We start from the raw sequence: 10,761 nt of genomic DNA on the forward strand, positions 1-10,761 counted from the left end.
ATGCCTGAGAATCACATGAACCCAGGAGGCGGAGGTTGCAGTGAGCCGAGATCGTGCCACTGCACTCCAGCCTGGGTGACAGAGCTAGACTCCATCTTAAAAAAAAAAAGTCTCTGTGAATCCCTCCATGACCACCCTTTTTGACATTGCAGCTCCCCATCCCCCAGGTTTTCCTTAGTTCTCTTCCTTGTTCTTTTTTTTTCCATAATACCCTCTTCCCACATACTACAGTATATAATCTACTGATTTATTTTGTTATGTGTCTTTTGCCACTAAAATGTAATCTTCCGAGCGCAGGAATTTTGTCTATTTTGTTCATTGATACATGCCCGTCACTTAGAGCAATCCCTGGCACATTGTAACTGCTGAATAAATATCTGTTTAATTAATTAATTGAATGAATACCATGGAAACCAGAGAAAAAAACAACCAATTAACTACTTTACTACGAAAAGTTAACTTTAGTAAATATAATCCTAGAAGTGGTATTGGCAAAGGACAGCCACTTTTCTCACCCTACATTACTGCCACCAGGAAACTGGCAGGCCCCACACAAGTTCCCTGAAGCTCTGGATATAAGAAAGAACCACTGATGGCTGGGTGCAGTGGCTCACGCCTGTAATACCAGCACTTCAGGAGGCCAAGGCAGGCGGATCTCTTGAGACCAGTAGTTTGAGAACAGCCTGGCCAACATGGCGAAACCCCATCTCTACTAAAAAAATAAAAAAATTAGCCAGATGTGATGGCACACACCTGTAATCCCAGCAACCTGAAAGGATGAGGCATGAGAATCACTTGAACCAGGGAGGCAGAGGTTGCAGGGAGCTGAGATTGCACCACTGCACTCAGGCCTGGGCAACCGAGCAAGACTCTTTTTTGGTTCCATATGAATTTTAAAATAGTTTTTTCTAGTTCTGTGGAGAATGTTAATGGTAGTTTAATGGGAATAGCATTGAATCTATAAATTGCTTTGGGCAGTATGGCCAATTTAATGATATTGATTCTTCCTATCCATGAGCATGGAATGTTTTTCCATTTGTTTGTGTCATCTTTGATTTCTTTGAGCAGTGTTTTGTAGTTTTCCTTGTAGAGATCTTTTACCTCCCTAGTTAGCTGTATTACTGGGTATTTTATTCTTTTTGTGGCAGTTGTGAACAGGAGTTCATTCCTGATTTGGCCCTTGGCATGACTGTGGTTGGTGTTTAGGAATGCTAGTGATTTTTGCACATTGATTTTGTATCCTGAGACTTTGCGGAAGTTGTTTATCAGCTTAAGAAGCTTTTGGGCTGAGATGATGGAGTTTTCTAGATATAGGACCATGTTATCTGCAAACATGATTGTTTGACTTCCTCTCTTCCTATTTGAATGCCCTTTATTTCTTTCTCTTACCTGATTGCCCTGGCCAGAACTTCCAATACTATGTTGAATAGGAGCAGTGGGAGAGGGCATCCTTGTATTGTGCCTGTTTTCAACAGGAATGCTTCCAGCTTTTGCCCTTTCAGTAGGATATTAGCTGTGGGTTTGTCATATATGGCTCTTACTTTTTTGAAGTATGTTACTTCAATACCTAGTTTATTGAGAGCTTTTAACATGAATGGATGTTGAATTTTATCAAAAGCTTTTTCTGCATCTTTTGAGATGATCGTGTGGTTTTTGCCTTTAGTTCTGTTTATGTGATGAATCACATTTATTGATTTGTGTATGTTCAATTAACCTTGCATCCCAGGGATGAAGCCTACTTGGTCCTGGTGAATGAGTTTTTTGATGTGCTGCTGGATTCAGTTTGCCCGTATTTTGTTGAGGATTTTTGCATCAATGTTCACCAAGGATCTTGGCCTGAAGTTTTTTTGTAGTTGTATCTCTGCCAGGTTTTGGTTTCAAGATGATGCTGGCCTCATAGAATGAGTTAGGGAGGAGTCCCTTCTTTTCAATTTTTTGAAATAGTTTCAGTGGGAATGATATCAGCTCTTCTTTGTACATTTGCTAGAATTCAGCTGTGAATCCATCTGGTCCTGGGCTTTTTTTGGTTGTTAGGCTATTTATTACTGCCTCAATTTCAGAACTCATTACTGGTCTGTTCAGGGACTGAATTTCTTCCTGGCTCAGTCTTAAAAGGGTGTATGTGTCCAGAAATTTATCCATTTCTTCTAGATTTTCTAATTTATGTGCGTAGATGTATTCGTACTATTCTATGATGGTTGCTTGTATTTCTGTGGGTTCAGTGGTAATATTCCCTTTATCATTTTTCACTGTGTTTATTTGAATCTTCTCTCTTTTCTTCTTTGTTAGTCTACCTAGTGGTCTATCTTATTAATTTTTTCAAAAAAAAAACTAGCTCCTGGATTCATTTATCTTTTGAATGATTTTTAGTGACTCTATCTCCTTTGTTCACCTCTGATTTTGGTTATTTATTGTCTTCTGCTAGCTTTGGGATTTGTTTCCTCTTGCTTCTCTATTTGGTGTAGTTGTGATGTTAGGTTGTTAACTTGAGATCTGATGAGGGTGTTCAGTGCTATAAATTTCCCTCTTAACACTGCCTTAGCTGTGTCCCAGAGATTCTGGTATGTCATATCTTTGTTCTCATTAGTTTCAAAGAGCTTCTTGAGTTCTGCCTTAATTTCATTTATTTACTCGAAAGTCATTCAGGAGCAGGTTATTCAATTTCTGTGTAATTGTACAGTTTTGAATGAATTTCCTAATCTTGAGTTCTAATTTGATTGCACTGTGGTCTGAGAGATTGTTATGATTTCAGTTCTTTTGCATTTGCTGAGAGGCGTTTTACTTCTGATTATGTCATTGATTTTACAGTAAGTGCCACGTGGCAATGAGAAGAATGTATATTCTGTTGTTTTCATGTGGAGAGTTCTGTAGATATCAGGTCCATTTGATCCAGTGCTGAGTTCAGGTCCTGAATATCTTTGTTAATTTTCTTTCTTGATGATCTGTCTAATATTGTCAGCAGGTTGTTAAAGTCTCTCACTATTATTGTGTGGGACTCTAAGTCTCTTTGAAGGTCTCTAAGAACATGCTTTATGAATCTGGGTATTCCTATGTTGGGTGCATATACATTTAGAATAGTTAGGTCTTCTTGTTGAATTGAACCCTTTACCATTAAATAATGCCCCTTTGTCTTTTTTTATCTTTGTTGGTTTAAAGTTTGTTTTGTTAGAAACTAGGATTGCAACCCCTGCTTGTTTCTGTTTTCCATTTGCTTGGTAAATTTTCCTCCATCCCTTTATTTTGAGTCTATGTGTGTCATTGCACGTGAGATGGGTCTCTTGAAGACAGCATACCACTAGGTCATGGTTCTTTGTCCAGCTTGCCATTCTGTGTCTTTTAATTGCGCATTTAGCCCCTTTACATTTAAGGTTATTATTGATATGTATAAATTTGATCCTGTCATTATGATGTTGTTAACTGGTTATTTTGCAGGCTGGTTTACGTAGTTGTTTTATAGTGTCAATGCTTTGTGTACTATAGTGTGTTTTTGCAGTGGCTAGTAACAGTCTTTTCCTTTCATATATATATAATTATAAATAATATATATATCTTTTGTATATTATATATATATATATATTTTTTTGAGACAGAGTCTCACTCTGTCACCCAGGCTGGAGTGCAGTGGCGCAATCTTGGCTCACTGCAACCTCTGCCTCCTGGGTTCAACCAATTCTCATGCCTCAGCCTCCCAGGGAGTTGGGATTACAGGTGTGCAACATGACACCCAGCTAATTTTTGAATTTTTAGTAGAGATGGGGTTTCACCATGTTGCCCAGACTGGTCTCAAACTCCTGGCCTCGAGTAATGTGCCTACCTTGGCCTCCCAAAGTGCTAGGATTACAGACATGAGCCACCAGGCCCGGCCTTCTTTCCATATTTAGTGCTTCCTTCAGGAGCTCTTGTAAGGCAAGAGCTGGTAGTAACGAATTCCCTCAGCATTTGCTTGTCTGTAAAGGATCTTATTTCTCCTTCGCTTATGAAGCTTAGTTTGGCCAGATATGAAATTCTGGGTTGAAAATTATTTTCTTTAAGAATTTTGAGTGTTGGCCCCCAATCTCTTCTGGCTTATAGGTTTTCCTCTGAGATGTCTGTTGTTAGTCTGCTGGGCTTCCCTTTGTAAGTGACCTGGCTTTTCTCTCTAGGTCCCCTTAACATTTTTTCTTTCATTTTGACCTTGGGGAATGTGTTAATTATGTGTCTTGGGGATGATCTTCTCATGGAGTCTCTTACTGGGGTTCTCTGCATTTCCTGAATTTGAATGTTGGCCTGTCTAGCTAGGTTGGGGAAGTTCTCATGGGTGATATCCTGAAATGTGTTTTCCAAATTGGTTCCATTCGCCCCATCTCTTTCAGGTACACCAATCGGTCAAAGATTCAGTCTCTTTACATAATCTCATATTTCTGAGGTTTTGTTCATTCCTTTTCATTCTTTCTTCTCTATTCTTGGCTGCCTCTCTTATTTCAGAAAGACATTCTTCAAGCTCTAAGATTCCTTTCTCTGCTTGATTTATTATGCTATTAATACTTGTGATTGTATTATGAAATTCTTATAGTGTGCTTTTCAGCTCTATCAGGTTGGTTAAATTCTTCTCTACTCTGGCTATTTTGTCTGTCAGCTCCTGTGATGTTTTATTAGGATTTTTAGCTTCCTTCCATTGGGTTACAACGTCCTCCTTTAATTCAGTGAAGTTTGTTCCTATCCATATTCTGAATTCTACTTCTGTCATTTCAGCCATCACAGCCTTGGCCTGGTTCCAAACCCTTGCTGGAGAGGTGATGCAGTCATTTGGAGGAAAGAGGGCATTTTGCCGTTTTCAGTTTTCAGCATTCTTGTGCTGATTCTTTCTCATCTTTGTGGGATTATCTATTTTCAATCTTTGAGGTTTCTGACCTTTGGATGGTTTTTGTTTTTAACAGCCTGACCACTTTTTTGTAGGGCTGCTGTGGTTTGCTGGCAGCCTGGTCCTAGTCACCTTGGGTTTTCCAGTACCTGGAAGTATCACCAGTGAAGGCTGTGAAACAGCAAAGACAGCAGCCTTCCCCTTCCTCTGAGAGCTCCATCCCAGGGAAGTGCACACCTGTTGCTGGCTCAAACACACCTGTAGAAGGTGGCTGAAGACCCCGGTTGGGAAATCTCACCCAGTCAGAAGGAAGGGGATCAGGGACCCACTTAAAGAAGCAGTCTGGCCATGCTTTTGTAGAGCAGCCATGCTGTGCTGGTATATACTCCCTCTCCCAGTTGGCTTGGGCTCTTCAACACCTAGAGGCTGGAATGGCTAGGTTGCCCAAATAGCAAAGATGGTAGCTCACCCCTCCCTTTAGGAACTTTGTCCTAGGAAGTTTTCAAATCTCTGGGCAGAGAACACTGGCAGGGGTGGCTAGAGGCCCTAGTTGAGAGGTCCTGCCCAGTGAGGAGGAACAGATCAGCGACTCACTTAAAGAAGCAGTCTGGCCATGTTTTGGTGGAACAGCTGTGCTGTGCTGGGGGATCCCTTCCACCCTCATTTGGTTTGGACTCTCCAAAGCCCACAGGGTGGAATGGCTGAGTTTTGCAAACAGCAAAGATGCGGCCCCAATTTAGTACTTTTTAAAGCCATCAAATCTTAGAATTTAGGAAATGCATATTATTACATAGTAGACAGTGAGTAAACTATTAGTGCAGAATGATATTCAAGTCATGATGCTTACAGGAATTGTGGGTATCTAGTTTACTACTTAATTATTATTACACAAGATTTCAAAGTGACAGAATATAACCTTTCCTTTGCAATAGTAGAAAGAAAGTTTATGGCTGCTCAATACATATCAGCTAAAAATTAAGCCTCTGTCTCTCATCTGTATTAAAGTGATTTTCTTTTTTTAGAGACAGAGTCTTGCTATATTGCCCAGGCTGATCTCAAACTCCTGGCACAGTGACATTGTTTTAAAAGAAGTGATGTAGGCCAGGCGCAGTGGCTCACGCCTGTAATCCCAGCACTTTGGGAGGCCGAGGCAGGTGGATCACGAAGTCAGGAGTTCAAGACCAGCCTGGCCAATATGGTGAAACCCCATCTCTACTAAAAATACAAAAATGAGCTAGGCACAGTGGCAGGCGCCTGTAATCCCAGCTACTTGGGAGGCTGAGGCAGGAGAATTGCTTGAACTGGGTAGGCGGAGGTTGCAGTGGGCCGAGATTGCGCCACTGCACTCCAGCCTGGGCGACAGAGTGAGACTCTGTCTCAAAAAAAATAAAGGAAGTGATGTGCCTATTGTACCAGCACTTGAATGGCCACCAACAAAGTCTGGTTAATATCAATTGGCTAAGCCATTTTGTCTAATTGGTTGTCTAGTGCCTCTTCCAACATGAATGCTTTCTGCTGGGCATAAGCATGTGATACAAAGATCTTCACACTTTGTGCCTATTCTTTTTTTTTTTTTTTTTTGAGACAGTTTCACTCTTGTTGCCCAGGCTGGAATGCGATGGCATGATCTCGGCTCACCGCAACCTCCTCCTCCTGGGTTCAAGCGATTCTCCTGCCTCAGCCTCGGGCATGTGCCACCACACCCAGCTAATTTTTGTATTTTCAGTAGAGACAGGGTTTCTCCATGTTGGTCAGGCTGGTCTAGAACTCTCGACCTCAGGTGATCCGCCCACCTCAGCCTCCCAAAGTGCTGGGATTACAGGCGAGAGCCACCGCACCTGGCCATTTTGTGCCTATTCCTATATGTTCATCCACGTGCCACAACCCCAGACCTCCCTTTCTCCAATCTTCTGATCTTCTTCCTTCCAGGCTCATGACCAGCCAGCCAACGCCATTCACCACTGCCAGTGAGTCCATATATATTCTAATCTCAGACCACTTTTCCTTCCACACAAACTGAATGGTCAGGTGTACCACCCAAAGCTCTTCCTGTTACCATGTTATTGTTGTTTTAAACTACTATGATTCAAGGCCAATGCTGAGTGATTGCAGCTATCATCCATTTCTACCTTGCACCTATACACCATGCTGTTTGTCTATAAACCAAGTTGGGGCTTTTTCCTCCTCCTTCACCTGGTCATACAGGCCCTTGGGCATGAGCTGAGAGAGGAGCAGTGGTGTAACTATGACTAGTGATATGGGAGTCTGGGCTACCTATTCATGCACTTGTTTGTTGCCCTCTGGTCCTGCTTGTGCTTATTCCCAAATGTAGTGTTTTAGCTTACAAAGGATTAATGCTGGTCCTGACCAACTTAATGACTTGGTAGATTCAGGAGAACCTAACTCATGATGAATAGTTCAGAAAGCATGGTTATTTGGTGCCTCATGGATAAGAGTTCCATTTTTTTTTTTTTTTTTTTTTTTTTTTTTTTTTTTTTTTTTTGCTTCATGGATATGAAGGAGTTCCATCTCGATCTGGGCTCAGTACACTAGGGGCTGTTTTTCAAATGGTGTGTAATTCCTGCTATAGATGTCATGACCTTGCCCCAGAACCCTATGGGCCTGCCTTGTGATTTTCCTATTGGGGTTTGCACCACATTGCATCTTACACATGGAATACCTTAAGCTCTGCTGGAGTATATGGCCCAAGCATAAGGGCTACTTGAACCATAGCTAGGACCTGTAACCAGGATGGGCTTCATGGATATGTTGTACAGAACCCCACTCTCAGAAGGTCTTTACTCCTGGTTTAATGCTGTATTATCACCATCTTGAAATGGTGAACAATTTTGTTTTTAAATTTGGTGTTTTGGCCAGGCGCAGTGGCTCATGGCTATAATCCCAGCACTTTGGGATCTGCCGAGGTGGGCGGATCACGAGGTCAGGAGATTGAGACCATCTTGGCCAACATGGTGAAACCCCATCTCCACTAAAATACAACAATAACAAAAAAATTAGCTGGACTTGGTGGCATTTGCCTGTAGTCCCAGCTACATGGGAGGCTGAGGAAGCGGAGTCGCTTGAACCCGGGAGGTGGAGGTTGCAATGAGCTGAGATTGCACCACTGCACTCCAGCCTGGCGACAGAGCAAGACTCCGTCTGAAAAAAAAAAAGAAGAATTGGTGTTTTATAAGTGCAGTCATATGAGACAATGGCCACGTGCATGAGAAGTGGAGTTATGCAAAGCTAGGAGGTCCAGCAGGCAGCACCAGGCACCATGCAATTGTCACACGTGCACACCTAAGGGCAGTCATGGGCACTTAAGGGCCCCAAAGTAGCTAGGTGGGGACCAGTGCCAGTTGACAGCAGCAATAGCTGAGAAGCAGCAGCAGTGGTGGCAGCAGTAGGAGAGTAAAGGGATTCTGCATAAAGCCAGCCCTGGGACCTGCTGTGGAAGCCTAGCTTGCCTGGCTACTTCCCAAATCCCATCTTTGTGGCATTTACACAAATCTTAATTTTCAGGCTTGAGAGATGGGACAGAAATTGCCAGTTCAGGCAGTACACACTGTCAGTAAATTATTACCAAAAAAAAAAAAAAAAGCATACTCAGACATTGTAATAAACCATATCAGGGAACTATTACAATTCTTCAGAGTGTAGAGTCTCTACTTTTGAAAACTTCTGCAACATGGCAAATAAAATATCCACAGCTTTAGAAATATAAAGATGTTCACATTTGACAAAAAAGAACACTATTTTCATAGGAAGTTTCGGATGAGCCTATTATTAATTAAAATTACTTTTTCCTTGTAATTAGAGATACGGTGATAGAATGTATAAATAAGCACTTTGAATCGTATAAAAGTTTGAAGCCATGGAGTTTTTCCAAATGACCTTCAAAAGTTACTGGAAATGTCAAAGGAAATGTTACAATGTAATTGTTATGCCAGTTACAATTTTACAATTGCAAAATTACAATTTATACTTTACATTAAAAATTAAATTCAACTTAAAACTGATTTGTAGGAAGGATTAAATATTTTTCAAAAACTTTTTCAGCCGAGACCAGTGGCTCACACCTGTAATCCCAGCACTTTGGGAGGCCAAGGCGGGTGGATCACAAGGTCAGGAGTTTGAGACCAGCCTGGCCAACATGGTGAAACCCTGTCTCTACTAAAAATACAAAAATTAGGCCAGGTGTTGTGGCTCACACCTGTAATCCCAGCAGTTTGGGAGGCCAAGGCGGGCGGATCACAAGGTCAGGAGTTCAAGACCAGCCTGGCCAAGATGGTGAAACTCCATCTCTACTAAAAATACAACAACAACAACAACAACAACAAAATTAGCCCAGCATGGTGGCATGTGCCTGTAATCCCAGCTACTTGGGAGGTAGAGGCAGAGAATTGCTTGAATCCGGGAGGTGGAGGTTGCAGTGAGCCGAGATCATGCCACTGCACTCCAGCCTGGGCAACAGAGCAAGACTCCATCTCAAAAAAAAAAAAATTACAAAAATTAGCCGAGCATGGTGGTGCACGCCTGTAATCCCAGCTACTCAGGAGGCTGAGGCAGGAGAATCACTTGAACCTGGGAAGCGTAGGTTGCAGTGAGCCAAGATCACACCATTACACTCTAGCCTGGGCAATAGAGTGAGACTCCGTCTCAAAAAAAAAATAATCTACAGGAATCATCAGTTCTACATGTACTAAAATTTCTTTCTTTCTAATTTTTTTTTAGACAGGGTCCAGCTTTGTCACCCAGGCTGGAGTGCAGTGGTACAATTACTGCTCACTGAAGCCTCAACTTTCTGGGCACAAGCGATCCTCTCATCTCAGCCTCCTGAGTAGCTGGAACTATAGGTGCACACAACCACACCCAACTAATTTTTGTATTTTATTGTAGCGATGGGGTTTTGCCACCTTGCACAGGCTGGTCTCGAATTCCTGAGCTCAGGCAATCCACTTGCCTCAGGCTACCCAAGTGCTGGGATTACAGTCATGAGCCACCACACTTGGCCCATGTGCTAAAATTTCTACTTTGAAATAATTTGTCAAATTTATTCCTTTGTTATATAGTCTATAAAATAGTCTTAACAGCAACAGTAACAGTTACATCAGAAGAAAGATCCTTCTCAAAATTAATGTTATCAAAAAATATTTGCAATCTTGCATTTGCCAAGAGTCACTGACATTGCTTTCAATTATATCAATTGAAAATGAATTTGCTGAAAACATATGATGGCCTAGGAAATGAATTTGCAGGCCAGTCATGGTGGCTCACACCTATAATCCCAACACTTTGTGGAGGCAACAGTGGGAGAATCACTTGAGGTCAGGTGTTTGAGATTAACCTGGGCAAGGTGGAGAGCTCATCTCTACAAAAATATGTAAAAATTAGCTGGGTGCGGTAACATGCACCAGTAGTCCCAGCTACTCAGGAGGCTGAGGCAGGAGGATTGCTTGAGCCCAGGAGGTTGAAGCTGTGGTCAGCTGTGATTACACCACTGCACTCCAGCCTGGGTGATGGAGTGAGACCCTGTTTAAAAGAAAAAACAATTGAATTTGCAGAAAAGCAAGTCAGAAGAAACTTGTAATCAATATATCACATAATAAAGTCTCATTATTTATATAAAGATTGTTATTACTCATGTATTATTATAACCCCTATTATATTTTGAAAGTAATAAGATATTTTTAAAGAAAAAGTTTTATATTTTAGTAACTTAAGTGGCACATTTTTTCTGCGTTTTGAACAAAGGAACCCACATTTTTGTTTCACACTGGACCCCACAGATTATGTAGTCAGCCCTGCCTGTTACAGAGCACTTTTATGCTCCAGTCCCCATCAAAGCTGGCAGCCTTTCATATATGGGTTGGTCAGTGTTCCTAAGCATACAATGTATTGCACCCAGAATCCAAAGAGTT

This window comes from Nomascus leucogenys, chromosome 11, assembly GCF_006542625.1.
Source record: "Nomascus leucogenys isolate Asia chromosome 11, Asia_NLE_v1, whole genome shotgun sequence".
NCBI classification, from domain to species: Eukaryota; Metazoa; Chordata; class Mammalia; order Primates; family Hylobatidae; genus Nomascus; species Nomascus leucogenys.